The 19,728-nt window shown below is 54.0% G+C and overlaps 40 non-coding genes across 40 annotated transcripts; 20 read left to right on the forward strand and 20 right to left on the reverse strand.

The window, feature by feature from the left end:
• Positions 1 to 226: 226 nt before the first annotated feature.
• On the reverse strand, positions 227 to 298 carry Trnam-cau (transfer RNA methionine (anticodon CAU)). The gene has a single exon. It is a non-coding gene; the product is annotated as a tRNA-Met (tRNA).
• A 248-nt stretch (positions 299 to 546) lies between these two features.
• Positions 547 to 619, reverse strand: Trnar-acg (transfer RNA arginine (anticodon ACG)). The gene has a single exon. It is a non-coding gene; the product is annotated as a tRNA-Arg (tRNA).
• Positions 620 to 1,061: 442 nt separating this feature from the next.
• On the forward strand, positions 1,062 to 1,153 carry Trnai-uau (transfer RNA isoleucine (anticodon UAU)). The gene is given in 2 exon segments: positions 1,062 to 1,099; positions 1,118 to 1,153. It is a non-coding gene; the product is annotated as a tRNA-Ile (tRNA).
• A 111-nt stretch (positions 1,154 to 1,264) lies between these two features.
• On the forward strand, positions 1,265 to 1,336 carry Trnad-guc (transfer RNA aspartic acid (anticodon GUC)). Its single transcript has one exon. It is a non-coding gene; the product is annotated as a tRNA-Asp (tRNA).
• Positions 1,337 to 1,572: 236 nt separating this feature from the next.
• Trnam-cau (transfer RNA methionine (anticodon CAU)) lies at positions 1,573 to 1,644 on the reverse strand. The gene has a single exon. It is a non-coding gene; the product is annotated as a tRNA-Met (tRNA).
• A 248-nt stretch (positions 1,645 to 1,892) lies between these two features.
• Positions 1,893 to 1,965, reverse strand: Trnar-acg (transfer RNA arginine (anticodon ACG)). Its single transcript has one exon. It is a non-coding gene; the product is annotated as a tRNA-Arg (tRNA).
• Positions 1,966 to 2,407: 442 nt separating this feature from the next.
• Positions 2,408 to 2,499, forward strand: Trnai-uau (transfer RNA isoleucine (anticodon UAU)). The gene is given in 2 exon segments: positions 2,408 to 2,445; positions 2,464 to 2,499. It is a non-coding gene; the product is annotated as a tRNA-Ile (tRNA).
• Positions 2,500 to 2,610: 111 nt separating this feature from the next.
• On the forward strand, positions 2,611 to 2,682 carry Trnad-guc (transfer RNA aspartic acid (anticodon GUC)). Its single transcript has one exon. It is a non-coding gene; the product is annotated as a tRNA-Asp (tRNA).
• Positions 2,683 to 2,918: 236 nt separating this feature from the next.
• Positions 2,919 to 2,990, reverse strand: Trnam-cau (transfer RNA methionine (anticodon CAU)). Its single transcript has one exon. It is a non-coding gene; the product is annotated as a tRNA-Met (tRNA).
• Positions 2,991 to 9,345: 6,355 nt separating this feature from the next.
• On the reverse strand, positions 9,346 to 9,418 carry Trnar-acg (transfer RNA arginine (anticodon ACG)). Its single transcript has one exon. It is a non-coding gene; the product is annotated as a tRNA-Arg (tRNA).
• Positions 9,419 to 9,860: 442 nt separating this feature from the next.
• On the forward strand, positions 9,861 to 9,952 carry Trnai-uau (transfer RNA isoleucine (anticodon UAU)). The gene is given in 2 exon segments: positions 9,861 to 9,898; positions 9,917 to 9,952. It is a non-coding gene; the product is annotated as a tRNA-Ile (tRNA).
• A 111-nt stretch (positions 9,953 to 10,063) lies between these two features.
• On the forward strand, positions 10,064 to 10,135 carry Trnad-guc (transfer RNA aspartic acid (anticodon GUC)). Its single transcript has one exon. It is a non-coding gene; the product is annotated as a tRNA-Asp (tRNA).
• Positions 10,136 to 10,371: 236 nt separating this feature from the next.
• On the reverse strand, positions 10,372 to 10,443 carry Trnam-cau (transfer RNA methionine (anticodon CAU)). The gene has a single exon. It is a non-coding gene; the product is annotated as a tRNA-Met (tRNA).
• A 248-nt stretch (positions 10,444 to 10,691) lies between these two features.
• On the reverse strand, positions 10,692 to 10,764 carry Trnar-acg (transfer RNA arginine (anticodon ACG)). Its single transcript has one exon. It is a non-coding gene; the product is annotated as a tRNA-Arg (tRNA).
• A 442-nt stretch (positions 10,765 to 11,206) lies between these two features.
• On the forward strand, positions 11,207 to 11,298 carry Trnai-uau (transfer RNA isoleucine (anticodon UAU)). The gene is given in 2 exon segments: positions 11,207 to 11,244; positions 11,263 to 11,298. It is a non-coding gene; the product is annotated as a tRNA-Ile (tRNA).
• A 111-nt stretch (positions 11,299 to 11,409) lies between these two features.
• Trnad-guc (transfer RNA aspartic acid (anticodon GUC)) lies at positions 11,410 to 11,481 on the forward strand. The gene has a single exon. It is a non-coding gene; the product is annotated as a tRNA-Asp (tRNA).
• A 236-nt stretch (positions 11,482 to 11,717) lies between these two features.
• Trnam-cau (transfer RNA methionine (anticodon CAU)) lies at positions 11,718 to 11,789 on the reverse strand. Its single transcript has one exon. It is a non-coding gene; the product is annotated as a tRNA-Met (tRNA).
• Positions 11,790 to 12,027: 238 nt separating this feature from the next.
• Trnar-acg (transfer RNA arginine (anticodon ACG)) lies at positions 12,028 to 12,100 on the reverse strand. The gene has a single exon. It is a non-coding gene; the product is annotated as a tRNA-Arg (tRNA).
• Positions 12,101 to 12,542: 442 nt separating this feature from the next.
• Trnai-uau (transfer RNA isoleucine (anticodon UAU)) lies at positions 12,543 to 12,634 on the forward strand. Its single transcript is given in 2 exon segments — positions 12,543 to 12,580; positions 12,599 to 12,634. It is a non-coding gene; the product is annotated as a tRNA-Ile (tRNA).
• Positions 12,635 to 12,745: 111 nt separating this feature from the next.
• Trnad-guc (transfer RNA aspartic acid (anticodon GUC)) lies at positions 12,746 to 12,817 on the forward strand. The gene has a single exon. It is a non-coding gene; the product is annotated as a tRNA-Asp (tRNA).
• Positions 12,818 to 13,053: 236 nt separating this feature from the next.
• Positions 13,054 to 13,125, reverse strand: Trnam-cau (transfer RNA methionine (anticodon CAU)). The gene has a single exon. It is a non-coding gene; the product is annotated as a tRNA-Met (tRNA).
• A 248-nt stretch (positions 13,126 to 13,373) lies between these two features.
• On the reverse strand, positions 13,374 to 13,446 carry Trnar-acg (transfer RNA arginine (anticodon ACG)). The gene has a single exon. It is a non-coding gene; the product is annotated as a tRNA-Arg (tRNA).
• A 442-nt stretch (positions 13,447 to 13,888) lies between these two features.
• Positions 13,889 to 13,980, forward strand: Trnat-ugu (transfer RNA threonine (anticodon UGU)). The gene is given in 2 exon segments: positions 13,889 to 13,926; positions 13,945 to 13,980. It is a non-coding gene; the product is annotated as a tRNA-Thr (tRNA).
• A 111-nt stretch (positions 13,981 to 14,091) lies between these two features.
• On the forward strand, positions 14,092 to 14,163 carry Trnad-guc (transfer RNA aspartic acid (anticodon GUC)). The gene has a single exon. It is a non-coding gene; the product is annotated as a tRNA-Asp (tRNA).
• Positions 14,164 to 14,399: 236 nt separating this feature from the next.
• Trnam-cau (transfer RNA methionine (anticodon CAU)) lies at positions 14,400 to 14,471 on the reverse strand. Its single transcript has one exon. It is a non-coding gene; the product is annotated as a tRNA-Met (tRNA).
• A 238-nt stretch (positions 14,472 to 14,709) lies between these two features.
• Positions 14,710 to 14,782, reverse strand: Trnar-acg (transfer RNA arginine (anticodon ACG)). Its single transcript has one exon. It is a non-coding gene; the product is annotated as a tRNA-Arg (tRNA).
• A 442-nt stretch (positions 14,783 to 15,224) lies between these two features.
• Trnai-uau (transfer RNA isoleucine (anticodon UAU)) lies at positions 15,225 to 15,316 on the forward strand. Its single transcript is given in 2 exon segments — positions 15,225 to 15,262; positions 15,281 to 15,316. It is a non-coding gene; the product is annotated as a tRNA-Ile (tRNA).
• Positions 15,317 to 15,427: 111 nt separating this feature from the next.
• Positions 15,428 to 15,499, forward strand: Trnad-guc (transfer RNA aspartic acid (anticodon GUC)). Its single transcript has one exon. It is a non-coding gene; the product is annotated as a tRNA-Asp (tRNA).
• A 236-nt stretch (positions 15,500 to 15,735) lies between these two features.
• Positions 15,736 to 15,807, reverse strand: Trnam-cau (transfer RNA methionine (anticodon CAU)). The gene has a single exon. It is a non-coding gene; the product is annotated as a tRNA-Met (tRNA).
• A 238-nt stretch (positions 15,808 to 16,045) lies between these two features.
• Trnar-acg (transfer RNA arginine (anticodon ACG)) lies at positions 16,046 to 16,118 on the reverse strand. Its single transcript has one exon. It is a non-coding gene; the product is annotated as a tRNA-Arg (tRNA).
• A 442-nt stretch (positions 16,119 to 16,560) lies between these two features.
• On the forward strand, positions 16,561 to 16,652 carry Trnai-uau (transfer RNA isoleucine (anticodon UAU)). Its single transcript is given in 2 exon segments — positions 16,561 to 16,598; positions 16,617 to 16,652. It is a non-coding gene; the product is annotated as a tRNA-Ile (tRNA).
• Positions 16,653 to 16,763: 111 nt separating this feature from the next.
• On the forward strand, positions 16,764 to 16,835 carry Trnad-guc (transfer RNA aspartic acid (anticodon GUC)). The gene has a single exon. It is a non-coding gene; the product is annotated as a tRNA-Asp (tRNA).
• Positions 16,836 to 17,071: 236 nt separating this feature from the next.
• Positions 17,072 to 17,143, reverse strand: Trnam-cau (transfer RNA methionine (anticodon CAU)). The gene has a single exon. It is a non-coding gene; the product is annotated as a tRNA-Met (tRNA).
• Positions 17,144 to 17,391: 248 nt separating this feature from the next.
• On the reverse strand, positions 17,392 to 17,464 carry Trnar-acg (transfer RNA arginine (anticodon ACG)). The gene has a single exon. It is a non-coding gene; the product is annotated as a tRNA-Arg (tRNA).
• Positions 17,465 to 17,906: 442 nt separating this feature from the next.
• Trnai-uau (transfer RNA isoleucine (anticodon UAU)) lies at positions 17,907 to 17,998 on the forward strand. Its single transcript is given in 2 exon segments — positions 17,907 to 17,944; positions 17,963 to 17,998. It is a non-coding gene; the product is annotated as a tRNA-Ile (tRNA).
• A 111-nt stretch (positions 17,999 to 18,109) lies between these two features.
• Positions 18,110 to 18,181, forward strand: Trnad-guc (transfer RNA aspartic acid (anticodon GUC)). Its single transcript has one exon. It is a non-coding gene; the product is annotated as a tRNA-Asp (tRNA).
• Positions 18,182 to 18,417: 236 nt separating this feature from the next.
• On the reverse strand, positions 18,418 to 18,489 carry Trnam-cau (transfer RNA methionine (anticodon CAU)). Its single transcript has one exon. It is a non-coding gene; the product is annotated as a tRNA-Met (tRNA).
• Positions 18,490 to 18,737: 248 nt separating this feature from the next.
• Trnar-acg (transfer RNA arginine (anticodon ACG)) lies at positions 18,738 to 18,810 on the reverse strand. Its single transcript has one exon. It is a non-coding gene; the product is annotated as a tRNA-Arg (tRNA).
• A 442-nt stretch (positions 18,811 to 19,252) lies between these two features.
• Trnai-uau (transfer RNA isoleucine (anticodon UAU)) lies at positions 19,253 to 19,344 on the forward strand. Its single transcript is given in 2 exon segments — positions 19,253 to 19,290; positions 19,309 to 19,344. It is a non-coding gene; the product is annotated as a tRNA-Ile (tRNA).
• A 111-nt stretch (positions 19,345 to 19,455) lies between these two features.
• Positions 19,456 to 19,527, forward strand: Trnad-guc (transfer RNA aspartic acid (anticodon GUC)). The gene has a single exon. It is a non-coding gene; the product is annotated as a tRNA-Asp (tRNA).
• The last annotated feature ends 201 nt before the right edge of the window (positions 19,528 to 19,728 follow it).

Below are 19,728 nucleotides of genomic sequence, written 5' to 3' on the forward strand. Positions count from 1 at the left end.
TATATCGCGAAAGTTGCACGTGTGGCCCGATAGGACATTAACGTTGTGATCGAGAAATGTAGTTGCTGCAGAATCGTAAGAAACTCTGCGTCTTAGGAAGTGTTTCTCGTATTCTCCACACGACGTCGTCATCGTTTCAGAACTTACAGGGTTTGCTGTTGACGCTGGGTCAGCGCACCCCAGGCTTAATGATCGAGCTCGAAGCACACAAGAAAAGGAATAATTTTAGCAGAGCGTGGTTTCGATCCACGGACCTCTGGGTTATGGGCCCAGCACGCTTCCACTGCGCCACTCTGCTGCGTGACGTGGGATACTTGGAAAAGCGTTGTCAGCGTCGCGTACCGTTTAATTAACTGTGCAACATCTCTCAGCTTGACTTGTCTCGACTTTGCTCGACTGACGCTACGCTGACGCTTGCACGAAGCGATATTTACCACGATCGTCTCGAGATGCAGCTGCGAGATGCTCAGGATTGACATTGCACTCCACGCAGGTGGAAACATTCGAATGCACTGCCTAGCTACGCGCCCGCAACTAACAAAATGCTGACCCTGCCAGGATTCGAACCTGGAATCTTCTGATCCGTAGTCAGACGCGTTATCCGTTGCGCCACAGGGCCACTGTTCGTCTTTCGTCATATGACGCGGGTACACATCGCAGAGCAACGTGTTCTCCGTGGCTCGGCAACTGCGTGTCGTCCACTGACAACGGCGGCGCGGCCACTCTGGTCTTCCGCACTCTGCAGGGAGCTGCCAAGGAAGGCATCTCTCCTCCAGCTGCTCGGCCACGGTGCGCCTGCATAGCTTAGAGCTTGCCACACATCTGCCCTCGCTGTTGGACAGGTAGCAGAAGGCAAGGCGCGCGTTTTTCTGCAATTTTTCGGTGATGACAAGCGGTTGATATGCTTGTAAGTGTAGCATATGAAACAAGAATCGTATGAAGCATCCGTAGCCAGGTGCTAAAGTCGCAGTATGGCCGCAGGTGACGGTCGTATGATGGGTCTGTAGCCACAACAGGTTGGCAGCAAAGCAAATACCGCTAACTGAAAGCACCCTGCTGTAGCCCCAGTGGCGCAATTGGTTAGCGCACGGTACTTATAAGGCAGTAGCCGTGAGCAATGCCGGGGTTGTGAGTTCGAGCCTCACCTGGGGCATACTTTTATTTCGTAGCAGCTGACTCTGAAAGCATCGGGACGCTAGATTTGAGATGAATCACCTACTTGAGAAGAATAAGTGTGCGTGCGTTGTGCGTGTCGTTTGCGTATTCCTCGGTAGTATAGTGGTTAGTATCCCCGCCTGTCACGCGGGAGACCGGGGTTCGATTCCCCGCCGGGGAGGTGCGATTTTTATATCGCGAAAGTTGCACGTGTGGCCCGATAGGACATTAACGTTGTGATCGAGAAATGTAGTTGCTGCAGAATCGTAAGAAACTCTGCGTCTTAGGAAGTGTTTCTCGTATTCTCCACACGACGTCGTCATCGTTTCAGAACTTACAGGGTTTGCTGTTGACGCTGGGTCAGCGCACCCCAGGCTTAATGATCGAGCTCGAAGCACACAAGAAAAGGAATAATTTTAGCAGAGCGTGGTTTCGATCCACGGACCTCTGGGTTATGGGCCCAGCACGCTTCCACTGCGCCACTCTGCTGCGTGACGTGGGATACTTGGAAAAGCGTTGTCAGCGTCGCGTACCGTTTAATTAACTGTGCAACATCTCTCAGCTTGACTTGTCTCGACTTTGCTCGACTGACGCTACGCTGACGCTTGCACGAAGCGATATTTACCACGATCGTCTCGAGATGCAGCTGCGAGATGCTCAGGATTGACATTGCACTCCACGCAGGTGGAAACATTCGAATGCACTGCCTAGCTACGCGCCCGCAACTAACAAAATGCCGACCCTGCCAAGATTCGAACCTGGAATCTTCTGATCCGTAGTCAGACGCGTTATCCGTTGCGCCACAGGGCCACTGTTCGTCTTTCGTCATATGACGCGGGTACACATCGCAGAGCAACGTGTTCTCCGTGGCTCGGCAACTGCGTGTCGTCCACTGACAACGGCGGCGCGGCCACTCTGGTCTTCCGCACTCTGCAGGGAGCTGCCAAGGAAGGCATCTCTCCTCCAGCTGCTCGGCCACGGTGCGCCTGCATAGCTTAGAGCTTGCCACACATCTGCCCTCGCTGTTGGACAGGTAGCAGAAGGCAAGGCGCGCGTTTTTCTGCAATTTTTCGGTGATGACAAGCGGTTGATATGCTTGTAAGTGTAGCATATGAAACAAGAATCGTATGAAGCATCCGTAGCCAGGTGCTAAAGTCGCAGTATGGCCGCAGGTGACGGTCGTATGATGGGTCTGTAGCCACAACAGGTTGGCAGCACAGCAAATACCGCTAACTGAAAGCACCCTGCTGTAGCCCCAGTGGCGCAATTGGTTAGCGCACGGTACTTATAAGGCAGTAGCCGTGAGCAATGCCGGGGTTGTGAGTTCGAGCCTCACCTGGGGCATACTTTTATTTCGTAGCAGCTGACTCTGAAAGCATCGGGACGCTAGATTTGAGATGAATCACCTACTTGAGAAGAATAAGTGTGCGTGCGTTGTGCGTGTCGTTTGCGTATTCCTCGGTAGTATAGTGGTTAGTATCCCCGCCTGTCACGCGGGAGACCGGGGTTCGATTCCCCGCCGGGGAGGTGCGATTTTTATATCGCGAAAGTTGCACGTGTGGCCCGATAGGACATTAACGTTGTGATCGAGAAATGTAGTTGCTGCAGAATCGTAAGAAACTCTGCGTCTTAGGAAGTGTTTCTCGTATTCTCCACACGACGTCGTCATCGTTTCAGAACTTACAGGGTTTGCTGTTGACGCTGGGTCAGCGCACCCCAGGCTTAATGATCGAGCTCGAAGCACACAAGAAAAGGAATAATTTTAGCAGAGCGTGGTTTCGATCCACGGACCTCTGGGTTATGGGCCCAGCACGCTTCCACTGCGCCACTCTGCTGCGTGACGTGGGATACTTGGAAAAGCGTTGTCAGCGTCGCGTACCGTTTAATTAACTGTGCAACATCTCTCAGCTTGACTTGTCTCGACTTTGCTCGACTGACGCTACGCTGACGCTTGCACGAAGCGATATTTACCACGATCGTCTCGAGATGCAGCTGCGAGATGCTCAGGATGGTTGGTTGGTTTGGGGGATTAAAGGGACCAGACTGCTATGGTCATCGGTCCCTTTTTCCAAAGACAAAGAACACCCACAGAGAATAAAAACGAGGAACAAAAGAGATCACAGACGATACAGGACAAGAGAAACTGAGACAAAGACAAGACAAAACGAACTAAAAGCACACAGAGTGTGACGGTGGTTGGCCGACCAGAGAAATAAAAAAGGAAAAGCCAACCACTAGAAACACATTAAAAAAAATCAGTTTAAAACCGGAGGCCAAAGGCCAGAATCAACACAAAACAATAAGATAAAAATAGAAACACTCAGAGTAAAGAATAAAAACCCCCTGCCCGAATAAAACGTAAAACTAAGTCAGCCATAGCCGGGTCATCTGTTAAAAGGGCAGGGAGCGAGTCAGGCAGTGCGAACGACTGCCTGAGCGCAGCTAAAAACGGACACTCCAATAAAACATGAACCACGGATAAAACGGAGCCGCAGCGACATAGAGGCGCATCCTCACGGCGCAATAAGTGGCCGTGGGTAAGCCGAGTGTGCCCAATGCGCAGCCGGCAGAGGACAACAGACTCCTTGCGAGAAACCCGCAAGGAGGAGCGCCACACACCGGTAGCCCCCTTGATGGCCCGAAGTTTGTTGCGTGAAGGCAGGGCGCGCCATTCAGTGTCCCAAAGGTCCAGAATTTTGCGGCGTAGGAACGCCCGCAAATCGGTCTCCGGGAGGCCAACGTCCAGAGGTGGTGCACTAGTAGCCTCTTTCGCCAGCCGGTCAACATTCTCGTTGCCGGGGATCCCAACATGGCCTGGGGTCCACACGAAGACCGCAGAGCGGCCGCAACGCGCAAGAGTATGCAGGGACTCATGGATAGCCATCACCAGACGGGAACGAGGAAAACACTGGTCGAGTGCTCGTAAACTGCTCAGGGAATCGCTACAGATAACGAACGACTCACCTGAGCAGGAGCGGATATACTCTAGGGCTCGAAAGATGGCGACCAGCTCAGCAGTGTAAACGCTGCAGCCAGCCGGCAAAGAACGTTGTTCGGAATGGTTCCCTAGAGTGAGCGCATACCCGACTCGACCAGCAACCATCGAGCCGTCGGTGTAAACAATGCCAGAGCCCTGATACGTGGCCAGGATGGAATAAAAGCGGCGGCGGAAGGCCTCTGGAGGGACTGAGTCCTTCGAGCCCTGTGCCAAGTCGAGCCGAAGGCAAGGGCGAGGAACGCACCACGGGGGTGTACGCAGAAGTGCCCGGAAAGGAGGTGGAACAGGGACAAGCCCAAGCCCGGAGAGAAGCTCCTTGACGCGTATGGCGATCGGACAACCCGACCGGGGCCGACGTTCCGGCAGACGGACGACTGACTGCGGGAACAGGAGACGATAGTTAGGATGCCCGGGCGAGCTTAGAACATGGGCAGCATAAGCGGCCAGCAAACGTTGGCGCCGGAACCGCAGTGGAGGGACACCTGCCTCCACGAGTAAGCTGTCCACAGGGCTGGTGCGGAAAGCACCAGTGGCAAGGCGTATCCCGCTGTGGAGGATTGGGTCCAGCACCCGCAACGCAGACGGGGATGCTGAGCCATATGCCAGGCACCCATAATCCAGACGGGACTGGATTAACGCCTGGTAGAGCCGTAACAGGGTAGAGCGGTCGGCTCCCCAGCGGGTGTGGCTCAAGCATCTCAGAGCGTTTAGATGCCGCCAACACGTCTGTTTAAGCTGCTGGATATGAGGCAGCCAAGTCAACCGGGCATCAAAAACCACCCCCAAAAACCTGTGGGTCTCCACCACAGCAAGGAGTTCGTCGGCAAGATAAAGCCGCGGCTCAGGATGGACTGTTCGGCGCCGGCAGAAATGTATAACGCGGGTCTTGGCTGCCGAAAACTGAAACCCATGCGCTACAGCCCAAGACTGCGCCTTACGGATAGCGCCCTGTAGCTGACGTTCAACAGCGGCAATGCCAGTAGAGCTGTAATAAAGGCAGAAGTCGTCAGCATACAGGGAAGCGGAGACAGAATTTCCCACGGCCGCAGCAAGCCCGTTAATGGCTATTAAAAACAGACAGACACTTAAAACAGAGCCCTGTGGCACACCGTTCTCCTGGACGTGGGAGGAACTATACGAGGCCGCGACTTGCACGCGGAAGGTACGACACGACAGAAAATTGCGGATAAAAATCGGCAGAGGACCCCGAAGACCCCATCCATGGAGCGTAGAAAGAATGTGATGACGCCACGTCGTATCGTACGCCTTCCGCATGTCGAAAAAGACAGCGACCAGGTGCTGACGGCGGGAAAAGGCAGTACGGATGGCCGACTCCAGGCTCACCAGATTGTCGGCGGCGGAGCGGCCTTTACGGAACCCACCCTGAGATGGAGCCAGAAGGCCTCGAGACTCCAGTACCCAATGCAAGCGCCGGCTCACCATCCGTTCAAGCAACTTGCAAAGAACGTTGGTGAGGCTAATGGGACGGTAGCTGTCCACCTCCAGAGGGTGCTTTCCAGGTTTCAAAACGGGGATGACAATGCCTTCCCGCCATTGCGACGGAAACTCCCCCTCGACCCAAAGACGGTTGTAAAGATCGAGAAGGCGCCGCTGGCAGTCCACTGAAAGGTGTTTCAGCATCTGACAGTGGATGCCATCTGGCCCAGGAGCGGTATCAGGGCAAGCAGCGAGGGCACTGCGAAATTCCCACTCACTAAATGGAGCATTGTAAGATTCCGGGTGGTTGGTGCGAAACGAAAGGCTCCGACGTTCCATCCGCTCTTTAATGGAGCGGAAGGCCTGGGGGTAATTCGCAGAAGCGGAACTCATAGCAAAATGCTCTGCTAAGCGATTGGCAATGACGTCGGAGTCAGTACAAACTGCTCCATTCAGTGAGAGCGCAGGGACGCTGGCAGGTGGCCGATAGCCGTAGACGCGTCGAATCTTGGCCCAGACCTGCGAAGGAGTGACATGGAGGCCAATGGTGGACACATACCGCTCCCAGCACTCCTTCTTGCCTTGGCGGATAAGGAGGCGGGCCCGCGCACGCAGCCGTTTGAAGGCGATAAGGTGGTCGAGGGAGGGGTGTCGCTTGTGACGCTGGAGCGCCCGCCGGCGATCTTTAATCGCCTCAGCGATCTCAGGCGACCACCAAGGCACAGCCTTCCGCCGAGGGGACCCACAGGAATGGGGAATGGCAGATTCGGCGGCAGTAACGATGCCGGTGGTGACCGATTGAACCACCGCATCAATGTCATCGGTAGAGAGAGGCTCAAAAGCGGCAGTAGAGGAGAACAAGTCCCAGTCAGCCTTATTCATAGCCCATCTGCTAGGGTGCCCAGAAGAGGGGCGCTGTGGTAGTGACAAAAAGATCGGAAAATGGTCACTACCACACAGGTCGTCATGCACACTCCATTGGACAGACGGTAAGAGGCTATGGCTACAGATTGAAAGGTCAATGGCGGAGTAGGTGCCATGCGCCACACTGAAGTGTGTGAAGGCACCATCATTTAACAGCGAGAGATCGAGCTGCGACAATAAATGCTCAATGATGGCGCCTCGACCTGTTGCCACTGACCCACCCCACAGAGGGTTATGAGCGTTGAAGTCGCCCAATAGCAAGAAAGGTGGCGGCAATTGGGCGACCAGTGCAGCCAGGACATGCTGCGAGACATCACCATCCGGTGGAATGTAAAGACTGCAGACGGTAACAGCCTGTGGCGTCCACACACGTACAGCGACAGCCTCTAAAGGCGTCTGGAGAGGGACAGACTCGCTGTGCAGAGTGTGAAGGATATAAATGCAGACGCCACCAGACACCCTTTCATAAGCTGCTCGGTTCTCGTAATAACCCCGATAGCCACGGAGGGCGGGGGTTCGCATCGCCGGAAACCAAGTTTCCTGCAGAGCAATGCAGAAGAAAGGGCGAAGGCTGAGAAGTTGGCGGAGCTCAGCTAGATGGTGGAAGAAACCGCTGCAGTTCCACTGGAGGATGGTATTAGCCATGGATGGGAAAGGCGTGAAGGGACTGGGGAGGCAGATTACGCCTCCGGGGCCCCTGCTGCTACTGAGTCACCACCTGGACAACAGCTATCTACTGCATCCGAGGGACTGGCGAGATCCATGTCCTCAGCGGACGCCAGGATCTCCACCTCATCCTCGGACGCAGAGGGAGAAGGTTGCGGTGGGACAGGTGCCACCGCAATTTCAGGATGCTTGGGAGCCTTTTTCTTTGACTGCTTTGCGCGCTGAGCCTTAGGTGGGTCTGGCTGGGAGGGCCTCACTGGGTCAGTCTCTGGGACTGAAGACGACCGTGACGCCCTACGACCAGCGACCGGTGATTGTTTGACAACCTTGCGGGTGTCCACTTTGGCACTGGGCAAAGCCTGGGATGGGAGGGCCCCAAGGGACCCCTTCCGAGCGAGAGGAGCCGAAGAAGGCTCACGCTTCTCCGGCTGTGAAGGGGGAACAGATGTCCCCGGTGGTTGGGGTGGTGTTGCTCCTGAAGTAGATGGAGCAGGAGCAACAGGGAGTGAAGTGCCCCCCACAACCAAGGGGGCCGGTGAATGCTGACCGAGCTGAGATCGAACTGGTGTTGCAGCAGCGGCATAACTAGTTGGCATTGGCACAGGATGTAGCCGCTCAAATTTCCGCCTTGCCTCGGTGTAGGACAGGCGGTCCAGGGTCTTATATTCCATTATCTTCCTTTCCTTCTGAAAGATCCTACAGTCCGGCGAGCAGGGGCAATGGTGTTCTCCGCAGTTAACACAGATAGGAGGCGGGGCACATGGAGTATCAGGATGCGAAGGACGTCCACAATCCCGACACGTGATGCTGGAAGTACAGCGAGATGACATGTGCCCGAACTTCCAGCATTTAAAACACCGCATCGGAGGAGGGATATATGGCTTCACATCACAACGGTAAACCATCACCTTAACCTTTTCGGGTAAGACATCACCCTCAAAGGCCAAGATGAAGGCACCGGTGGCTACCTGATTATCCCTCGGACCCCGATGGACGCGCCGGACGAAGTGAACACCTCGTCGTTCGAGGTTGGCGCGTAATTCATCGTCGGACTGCAGAAGAAGATCCCTGTGGAATATTATACCCTGGACCATGTTCAGACTCTTATGCGGCGTGATGTTAACTGAAACATCCCCCAACTTGTCACAATTGAGCAACCTCCGTGACTGGGCAGAGGATGCCGTTTTGATGAGCACAGAACCAGAGCGCATCTTGGACAAGCCCTCCACCTCCCCGAACTTGTCCTCTAAATGCTCCACAAAAAACTGGGGCTTGGTTGACATAAACGATTCCCCATCAACTCGCGTACACACAAGGAACCGGGGTGAATAGTCTCCACTGCCTTCTTTTGCCATACGTTCCTCCCATGGAGTGGCCAGGGAGGGAAATGATCGTGGATCGTATTTCCTGCCGTTGAGGTTAGACCTCGATCGCTTAGAGACTGCTGGTGGTGGCCCACCAGCGAGAGATGATGTACCACGCTTCATTGCGGGTCATCCGCCCTGATGCCACCTACTCCGACCAAGGGCCCTCCCCACGGGCGCCACCCAGCCACAGCAAAGGCCACCTGGCAGGATGGCCATTGCCGGGAGTCCCGATGCCCCGGGGCGATGGGCATCTACTCCTTGGCATACGTGGGGAGTTAACGGCGCAGGCATCAGTAGAGCGATCCCTGTGTTGTCAGGGGGCTACAACCAAGAGGGTACATGGCGGCCCCACCACAACGGACTGGCTACCGTGCTGGATCTTAGGTGCAAAAAATGGCCAAGGTCGTCGTCGCAGTTAAAAGAAACGCTGCAGAGTGCAGTGTGGTAATCGCCCAAAAGATCGAAAACGAGCGGGACACCATTGCAACGACGAGAAAGACGGCTAAAGGTCTAATTGCACGACGGATACAGTGCACCATGTAAGGCGCCCTTCCCCAATTGGCTCGCTCTTCGGAATAATTTAGAAAGATGTAGGTCAAACCCGAGAGGGGACCATCACATAAGGCCGAAACATGTGAGACTCCTTTTAGTCGCCTCTTACGACAGGCAGGAATACCGCGGGCCTATTCTAACCCCCGAACCCGCAGGGGGGAGATGCTCAGGATTGACATTGCACTCCACGCAGGTGGAAACATTCGAATGCACTGCCTAGCTACGCGCCCGCAACTAACAAAATGCCGACCCTGCCAGGATTCGAACCTGGAATCTTCTGATCCGTAGTCAGACGCGTTATCCGTTGCGCCACAGGGCCACTGTTCGTCTTTCGTCATATGACGCGGGTACACATCGCAGAGCAACGTGTTCTCCGTGGCTCGGCAACTGCGTGTCGTCCACTGACAACGGCGGCGCGGCCACTCTGGTCTTCCGCACTCTGCAGGGAGCTGCCAAGGAAGGCATCTCTCCTCCAGCTGCTCGGCCACGGTGCGCCTGCATAGCTTAGAGCTTGCCACACATCTGCCCTCGCTGTTGGACAGGTAGCAGAAGGCAAGGCGCGCGTTTTTCTGCAATTTTTCGGTGATGACAAGCGGTTGATATGCTTGTAAGTGTAGCATATGAAACAAGAATCGTATGAAGCATCCGTAGCCAGGTGCTAAAGTCGCAGTATGGCCGCAGGTGACGGTCGTATGATGGGTCTGTAGCCACAACAGGTTGGCAGCAAAGCAAATACCGCTAACTGAAAGCACCCTGCTGTAGCCCCAGTGGCGCAATTGGTTAGCGCACGGTACTTATAAGGCAGTAGCCGTGAGCAATGCCGGGGTTGTGAGTTCGAGCCTCACCTGGGGCATACTTTTATTTCGTAGCAGCTGACTCTGAAAGCATCGGGACGCTAGATTTGAGATGAATCACCTACTTGAGAAGAATAAGTGTGCGTGCGTTGTGCGTGTCGTTTGCGTATTCCTCGGTAGTATAGTGGTTAGTATCCCCGCCTGTCACGCGGGAGACCGGGGTTCGATTCCCCGCCGGGGAGGTGCGATTTTTATATCGCGAAAGTTGCACGTGTGGCCCGATAGGACATTAACGTTGTGATCGAGAAATGTAGTTGCTGCAGAATCGTAAGAAACTCTGCGTCTTAGGAAGTGTTTCTCGTATTCTCCACACGACGTCGTCATCGTTTCAGAACTTACAGGGTTTGCTGTTGACGCTGGGTCAGCGCACCCCAGGCTTAATGATCGAGCTCGAAGCACACAAGAAAAGGAATAATTTTAGCAGAGCGTGGTTTCGATCCACGGACCTCTGGGTTATGGGCCCAGCACGCTTCCACTGCGCCACTCTGCTGCGTGACGTGGGATACTTGGAAAAGCGTTGTCAGCGTCGCGTACCGTTTAATTAACTGTGCAACATCTCTCAGCTTGACTTGTCTCGACTTTGCTCGACTGACGCTACGCTGACGCTTGCACGAAGCGATATTTACCACGATCGTCTCGAGATGCAGCTGCGAGATGCTCAGGATTGACATTGCACTCCACGCAGGTGGAAACATTCGAATGCACTGCCTAGCTACGCGCCCGCAACTAACAAAATGCCGACCCTGCCAAGATTCGAACCTGGAATCTTCTGATCCGTAGTCAGACGCGTTATCCGTTGCGCCACAGGGCCACTGTTCGTCTTTCGTCATATGACGCGGGTACACATCGCAGAGCAACGTGTTCTCCGTGGCTCGGCAACTGCGTGTCGTCCACTGACAACGGCGGCGCGGCCACTCTGGTCTTCCGCACTCTGCAGGGAGCTGCCAAGGAAGGCATCTCTCCTCCAGCTGCTCGGCCACGGTGCGCCTGCATAGCTTAGAGCTTGCCACACATCTGCCCTCGCTGTTGGACAGGTAGCAGAAGGCAAGGCGCGCGTTTTTCTGCAATTTTTCGGTGATGACAAGCGGTTGATATGCTTGTAAGTGTAGCATATGAAACAAGAATCGTATGAAGCATCCGTAGCCAGGTGCTAAAGTCGCAGTATGGCCGCAGGTGACGGTCGTATGATGGGTCTGTAGCCACAACAGGTTGGCAGCAAAGCAAATACCGCTAACTGAAAGCACCCTGCTGTAGCCCCAGTGGCGCAATTGGTTAGCGCACGGTACTTATAAGGCAGTAGCCGTGAGCAATGCCGGGGTTGTGAGTTCGAGCCTCACCTGGGGCATACTTTTATTTCGTAGCAGCTGACTCTGAAAGCATCGGGACGCTAGATTTGAGATGAATCACCTACTTGAGAAGAATAAGTGTGCGTGCGTTGTGCGTGTCGTTTGCGTATTCCTCGGTAGTATAGTGGTTAGTATCCCCGCCTGTCACGCGGGAGACCGGGGTTCGATTCCCCGCCGGGGAGGTGCGATTTTTATATCGCGAAAGTTGCACGTGTGGCCCGATAGGACATTAACGTTGTGATCGAGAAATGTAGTTGCTGCAGAATCGTAAGAAACTCTGCGTCTTAGGAAGTGTTTCTCGTATTCTCCACACGACGTCGTCATCGTTTCAGAACTTACAGGGTTTGCTGTTGACGCTGGGTCAGCGCACCCCAGGCTTAATGATCGAGCTCGAAGCACACAAGAAAAGGAATAATTTTAGCAGAGCGTGGTTTCGATCCACGGACCTCTGGGTTATGGGCCCAGCACGCTTCCACTGCGCCACTCTGCTGCGTGACGTGGGATACTTGGAAAAGCGTTGTCAGCGTCGCGTACCGTTTAATTAACTGTGCAACATCTCTCAGCTTGACTTGTCTCGACTGACGCTACGCTGACGCTTGCACGAAGCGATATTTACCACGATCGTCTCGAGATGCAGCTGCGAGATGCTCAGGATTGACATTGCACTCCACGCAGGTGGAAACATTCGAATGCACTGCCTAGCTACGCGCCCGCAACTAACAAAATGCCGACCCTGCCAAGATTCGAACCTGGAATCTTCTGATCCGTAGTCAGACGCGTTATCCGTTGCGCCACAGGGCCACTGTTCGTCTTTCGTCATATGACGCGGGTACACATCGCAGAGCAACGTGTTCTCCGTGGCTCGGCAACTGCGTGTCGTCCACTGACAACGGCGGCGCGGCCACTCTGGTCTTCCGCACTCTGCAGGGAGCTGCCAAGGAAGGCATCTCTCCTCCAGCTGCTCGGCCACGGTGCGCCTGCATAGCTTAGAGCTTGCCACACATCTGCCCTCGCTGTTGGACAGGTAGCAGAAGGCAAGGCGCGCGTTTTTCTGCAATTTTTCGGTGATGACAAGCGGTTGATATGCTTGTAAGTGTAGCATATGAAACAAGAATCGTATGAAGCATCCGTAGCCAGGTGCTAAAGTCGCAGTATGGCCGCAGGTGACGGTCGTATGATGGGTCTGTAGCCACAACAGGTTGGCAGCAAAGCAAATACCGCTAACTGAAAGCACCCTGCTGTAGCCCCAGTGGCGCAATTGGTTAGCGCACGGTACTTATAAGGCAGTAGCCGTGAGCAATGCCGGGGTTGTGAGTTCGAGCCTCACCTGGGGCATACTTTTATTTCGTAGCAGCTGACTCTGAAAGCATCGGGACGCTAGATTTGAGATGAATCACCTACTTGAGAAGAATAAGTGTGCGTGCGTTGTGCGTGTCGTTTGCGTATTCCTCGGTAGTATAGTGGTTAGTATCCCCGCCTGTCACGCGGGAGACCGGGGTTCGATTCCCCGCCGGGGAGGTGCGATTTTTATATCGCGAAAGTTGCACGTGTGGCCCGATAGGACATTAACGTTGTGATCGAGAAATGTAGTTGCTGCAGAATCGTAAGAAACTCTGCGTCTTAGGAAGTGTTTCTCGTATTCTCCACACGACGTCGTCATCGTTTCAGAACTTACAGGGTTTGCTGTTGACGCTGGGTCAGCGCACCCCAGGCTTAATGATCGAGCTCGAAGCACACAAGAAAAGGAATAATTTTAGCAGAGCGTGGTTTCGATCCACGGACCTCTGGGTTATGGGCCCAGCACGCTTCCACTGCGCCACTCTGCTGCGTGACGTGGGATACTTGGAAAAGCGTTGTCAGCGTCGCGTACCGTTTAATTAACTGTGCAACATCTCTCAGCTTGACTTGTCTCGACTTTGCTCGACTGACGCTACGCTGACGCTTGCACGAAGCGATATTTACCACGATCGTCTCGAGATGCAGCTGCGAGATGCTCAGGATTGACATTGCACTCCACGCAGGTGGAAACATTCGAATGCACTGCCTAGCTACGCGCCCGCAACTAACAAAATGCCGACCCTGCCAAGATTCGAACCTGGAATCTTCTGATCCGTAGTCAGACGCGTTATCCGTTGCGCCACAGGGCCACTGTTCGTCTTTCGTCATATGACGCGGGTACACATCGCAGAGCAACGTGTTCTCCGTGGCTCGGCAACTGCGTGTCGTCCACTGACAACGGCGGCGCGGCCACTCTGGTCTTCCGCACTCTGCAGGGAGCTGCCAAGGAAGGCATCTCTCCTCCAGCTGCTCGGCCACGGTGCGCCTGCATAGCTTAGAGCTTGCCACACATCTGCCCTCGCTGTTGGACAGGTAGCAGAAGGCAAGGCGCGCGTTTTTCTGCAATTTTTCGGTGATGACAAGCGGTTGATATGCTTGTAAGTGTAGCATATGAAACAAGAATCGTATGAAGCATCCGTAGCCAGGTGCTAAAGTCGCAGTATGGCCGCAGGTGACGGTCGTATGATGGGTCTGTAGCCACAACAGGTTGGCAGCAAAGCAAATACCGCTAACTGAAAGCACCCTGCTGTAGCCCCAGTGGCGCAATTGGTTAGCGCACGGTACTTGTAAGGCAGTAGCCGTTAGCAATGCCGGGGTTGTGAGTTCGAGCCTCACCTGGGGCATACTTTTATTTCGTAGCAGCTGACTCTGAAAGCATCGGGACGCTAGATTTGAGATGAATCACCTACTTGAGAAGAATAAGTGTGCGTGCGTTGTGCGTGTCGTTTGCGTATTCCTCGGTAGTATAGTGGTTAGTATCCCCGCCTGTCACGCGGGAGACCGGGGTTCGATTCCCCGCCGGGGAGGTGCGATTTTTATATCGCGAAAGTTGCACGTGTGGCCCGATAGGACATTAACGTTGTGATCGAGAAATGTAGTTGCTGCAGAATCGTAAGAAACTCTGCGTCTTAGGAAGTGTTTCTCGTATTCTCCACACGACGTCGTCATCGTTTCAGAACTTACAGGGTTTGCTGTTGACGCTGGGTCAGCGCACCCCAGGCTTAATGATCGAGCTCGAAGCACACAAGAAAAGGAATAATTTTAGCAGAGCGTGGTTTCGATCCACGGACCTCTGGGTTATGGGCCCAGCACGCTTCCACTGCGCCACTCTGCTGCGTGACGTGGGATACTTGGAAAAGCGTTGTCAGCGTCGCGTACCGTTTAATTAACTGTGCAACATCTCTCAGCTTGACTTGTCTCGACTGACGCTACGCTGACGCTTGCACGAAGCGATATTTACCACGATCGTCTCGAGATGCAGCTGCGAGATGCTCAGGATTGACATTGCACTCCACGCAGGTGGAAACATTCGAATGCACTGCCTAGCTACGCGCCCGCAACTAACAAAATGCCGACCCTGCCAAGATTCGAACCTGGAATCTTCTGATCCGTAGTCAGACGCGTTATCCGTTGCGCCACAGGGCCACTGTTCGTCTTTCGTCATATGACGCGGGTACACATCGCAGAGCAACGTGTTCTCCGTGGCTCGGCAACTGCGTGTCGTCCACTGACAACGGCGGCGCGGCCACTCTGGTCTTCCGCACTCTGCAGGGAGCTGCCAAGGAAGGCATCTCTCCTCCAGCTGCTCGGCCACGGTGCGCCTGCATAGCTTAGAGCTTGCCACACATCTGCCCTCGCTGTTGGACAGGTAGCAGAAGGCAAGGCGCGCGTTTTTCTGCAATTTTTCGGTGATGACAAGCGGTTGATATGCTTGTAAGTGTAGCATATGAAACAAGAATCGTATGAAGCATCCGTAGCCAGGTGCTAAAGTCGCAGTATGGCCGCAGGTGACGGTCGTATGATGGGTCTGTAGCCACAACAGGTTGGCAGCAAAGCAAATACCGCTAACTGAAAGCACCCTGCTGTAGCCCCAGTGGCGCAATTGGTTAGCGCACGGTACTTATAAGGCAGTAGCCGTGAGCAATGCCGGGGTTGTGAGTTCGAGCCTCACCTGGGGCATACTTTTATTTCGTAGCAGCTGACTCTGAAAGCATCGGGACGCTAGATTTGAGATGAATCACCTACTTGAGAAGAATAAGTGTGCGTGCGTTGTGCGTGTCGTTTGCGTATTCCTCGGTAGTATAGTGGTTAGTATCCCCGCCTGTCACGCGGGAGACCGGGGTTCGATTCCCCGCCGGGGAGGTGCGATTTTTATATCGCGAAAGTTGCACGTGTGGCCCGATAGGACATTAACGTTGTGATCGAGAAATGTAGTTGCTGCAGAATCGTAAGAAACTCTGCGTCTTAGGAAGTGTTTCTCGTATTCTCCACACGACGTCGTCATCGTTTCAGAACTTACAGGGTTTGCTGTTGACGCTGGGTCAGCGCACCCCAGGCTTAATGATCGAGCTCGAAGCACACAAGAAAAGGAATAATTTTAGCAGAGCGTGGTTTCGATCCACGGACCTCTGGGTTATGGGCCCAGCACGCTTCCACTGCGCCACTCTGCTGCGTGACGTGGGATACTTGGAAAAGCGTTGTCAGCGTCGCGTACCGTTTAATTAACTGTGCAACATCTCTCAGCTTGACTTGTCTCGACTGACGCTACGCTGACGCTTGCACGAAGCGATATTTACCACGATCGTCTCGAGATGCAGCTGCGAGATGCTCAGGATTGACATTGCACTCCACGCAGGTGGAAACATTCGAATGCACTGCCTAGCTACGCGCCCGCAACTAACAAAATGCCGACCCTGCCAAGATTCGAACCTGGAATCTTCTGATCCGTAGTCAGACGCGTTATCCGTTGCGCCACAGGGCCACTGTTCGTCTTTCGTCATATGACGCGGGTACACATCGCAGAGCAACGTGTTCTCCGTGGCTCGGCAACTGCGTGTCGTCCACTGACAACGGCGGCGCGGCCACTCTGGTCTTCCGCACTCTGCAGGGAGCTGCCAAGGAAGGCATCTCTCCTCCAGCTGCTCGGCCACGGTGCGCCTGCATAGCTTAGAGCTTGCCACACATCTGCCCTCGCTGTTGGACAGGTAGCAGAAGGCAAGGCGCGCGTTTTTCTGCAATTTTTCGGTGATGACAAGCGGTTGATATGCTTGTAAGTGTAGCATATGAAACAAGAATCGTATGAAGCATCCGTAGCCAGGTGCTAAAGTCGCAGTATGGCCGCAGGTGACGGTCGTATGATGGGTCTGTAGCCACAACAGGTTGGCAGCAAAGCAAATACCGCTAACTGAAAGCACCCTGCTGTAGCCCCAGTGGCGCAATTGGTTAGCGCACGGTACTTATAAGGCAGTAGCCGTGAGCAATGCCGGGGTTGTGAGTTCGAGCCTCACCTGGGGCATACTTTTATTTCGTAGCAGCTGACTCTGAAAGCATCGGGACGCTAGATTTGAGATGAATCACCTACTTGAGAAGAATAAGTGTGCGTGCGTTGTGCGTGTCGTTTGCGTATTCCTCGGTAGTATAGTGGTTAGTATCCCCGCCTGTCACGCGGGAGACCGGGGTTCGATTCCCCGCCGGGGAGGTGCGATTTTTATATCGCGAAAGTTGCACGTGTGGCCCGATAGGACATTAACGTTGTGATCGAGAAATGTAGTTGCTGCAGAATCGTAAGAAACTCTGCGTCTTAGGAAGTGTTTCTCGTATTCTCCACACGACGTCGTCATCGTTTCAGAACTTACAGGGTTTGCTGTTGACGCTGGGTCAGCGCACCCCAGGCTTAATGATCGAGCTCGAAGCACACAAGAAAAGGAATAATTTTAGCAGAGCGTGGTTTCGATCCACGGACCTCTGGGTTATGGGCCCAGCACGCTTCCACTGCGCCACTCTGCTGCGTGACGTGGGATACTTGGAAAAGCGTTGTCAGCGTCGCGTACCGTTTAATTAACTGTGCAACATCTCTCAGCTTGACTTGTCTCGACTTTGCTCGACTGACGCTACGCTGACGCTTGCACGAAGCGATATTTACCACGATCGTCTCGAGATGCAGCTGCGAGATGCTCAGGATTGACATTGCACTCCACGCAGGTGGAAACATTCGAATGCACTGCCTAGCTACGCGCCCGCAACTAACAAAATGCCGACCCTGCCAAGATTCGAACCTGGAATCTTCTGATCCGTAGTCAGACGCGTTATCCGTTGCGCCACAGGGCCACTGTTCGTCTTTCGTCATATGACGCGGGTACACATCGCAGAGCAACGTGTTCTCCGTGGCTCGGCAACTGCGTGTCGTCCACTGACAACGGCGGCGCGGCCACTCTGGTCTTCCGCACTCTGCAGGGAGCTGCCAAGGAAGGCATCTCTCCTCCAGCTGCTCGGCCACGGTGCGCCTGCATAGCTTAGAGCTTGCCACACATCTGCCCTCGCTGTTGGACAGGTAGCAGAAGGCAAGGCGCGCGTTTTTCTGCAATTTTTCGGTGATGACAAGCGGTTGATATGCTTGTAAGTGTAGCATATGAAACAAGAATCGTATGAAGCATCCGTAGCCAGGTGCTAAAGTCGCAGTATGGCCGCAGGTGACGGTCGTATGATGGGTCTGTAGCCACAACAGGTTGGCAGCAAAGCAAATACCGCTAACTGAAAGCACCCTGCTGTAGCCCCAGTGGCGCAATTGGTTAGCGCACGGTACTTATAAGGCAGTAGCCGTGAGCAATGCCGGGGTTGTGAGTTCGAGCCTCACCTGGGGCATACTTTTATTTCGTAGCAGCTGACTCTGAAAGCATCGGGACGCTAGATTTGAGATGAATCACCTACTTGAGAAGAATAAGTGTGCGTGCGTTGTGCGTGTCGTTTGCGTATTCCTCGGTAGTATAGTGGTTAGTATCCCCGCCTGTCACGCGGGAGACCGGGGTTCGATTCCCCGCCGGGGAGGTGCGATTTTTATATCGCGAAAGTTGCACGTGTGGCCCGATAGGACATTAACGTTGTGATCGAGAAATGTAGTTGCTGCAGAATCGTAAGAAACTCTGCGTCTTAGGAAGTGTTTCTCGTATTCTCCACACGACGTCGTCATCGTTTCAGAACTTACAGGGTTTGCTGTTGACGCTGGGTCAGCGCACCCCAGGCTTAATGATCGAGCTCGAAGCACACAAGAAAAGGAATAATTTTAGCAGAGCGTGGTTTCGATCCACGGACCTCTGGGTTATGGGCCCAGCACGCTTCCACTGCGCCACTCTGCTGCGTGACGTGGGATACTTGGAAAAGCGTTGTCAGCGTCGCGTACCGTTTAATTAACTGTGCAACATCTCTCAGCTTGACTTGTCTCGACTTTGCTCGACTGACGCTACGCTGACGCTTGCACGAAGCGATATTTACCACGATCGTCTCGAGATGCAGCTGCGAGATGCTCAGGATTGACATTGCACTCCACGCAGGTGGAAACATTCGAATGCACTGCCTAGCTACGCGCCCGCAACTAACAAAATGCCGACCCTGCCAAGATTCGAACCTGGAATCTTCTGATCCGTAGTCAGACGCGTTATCCGTTGCGCCACAGGGCCACTGTTCGTCTTTCGTCATATGACGCGGGTACACATCGCAGAGCAACGTGTTCTCCGTGGCTCGGCAACTGCGTGTCGTCCACTGACAACGGCGGCGCGGCCACTCTGGTCTTCCGCACTCTGCAGGGAGCTGCCAAGGAAGGCATCTCTCCTCCAGCTGCTCGGCCACGGTGCGCCTGCATAGCTTAGAGCTTGCCACACATCTGCCCTCGCTGTTGGACAGGTAGCAGAAGGCAAGGCGCGCGTTTTTCTGCAATTTTTCGGTGATGACAAGCGGTTGATATGCTTGTAAGTGTAGCATATGAAACAAGAATCGTATGAAGCATCCGTAGCCAGGTGCTAAAGTCGCAGAATGGCCGCAGGTGACGGTCGTATGATGGGTCTGTAGCCACAACAGGTTGGCAGCAAAGCAAATACCGCTAACTGAAAGCACCCTGCTGTAGCCCCAGTGGCGCAATTGGTTAGCGCACGGTACTTATAAGGCAGTAGCCGTGAGCAATGCCGGGGTTGTGAGTTCGAGCCTCACCTGGGGCATACTTTTATTTCGTAGCAGCTGACTCTGAAAGCATCGGGACGCTAGATTTGAGATGAATCACCTACTTGAGAAGAATAAGTGTGCGTGCGTTGTGCGTGTCGTTTGCGTATTCCTCGGTAGTATAGTGGTTAGTATCCCCGCCTGTCACGCGGGAGACCGGGGTTCGATTCCCCGCCGGGGAGGTGCGATTTTTATATCGCGAAAGTTGCACGTGTGGCCCGATAGGACATTAACGTTGTGATCGAGAAATGTAGTTGCTGCAGAATCGTAAGAAACTCTGCGTCTTAGGAAGTGTTTCTCGTATTCTCCACACGACGTCGTCATCGTTTCAGAACTTACAGGGTTTGCTGTTGACGCTGGGTCAGCGCACCCCAGGCTTAATG

Source organism: Schistocerca cancellata, unplaced genomic scaffold (genome assembly GCF_023864275.1).
Source record: "Schistocerca cancellata isolate TAMUIC-IGC-003103 unplaced genomic scaffold, iqSchCanc2.1 HiC_scaffold_1165, whole genome shotgun sequence".
Lineage (NCBI taxonomy): Eukaryota > Metazoa > Arthropoda > Insecta > Orthoptera > Acrididae > Schistocerca > Schistocerca cancellata.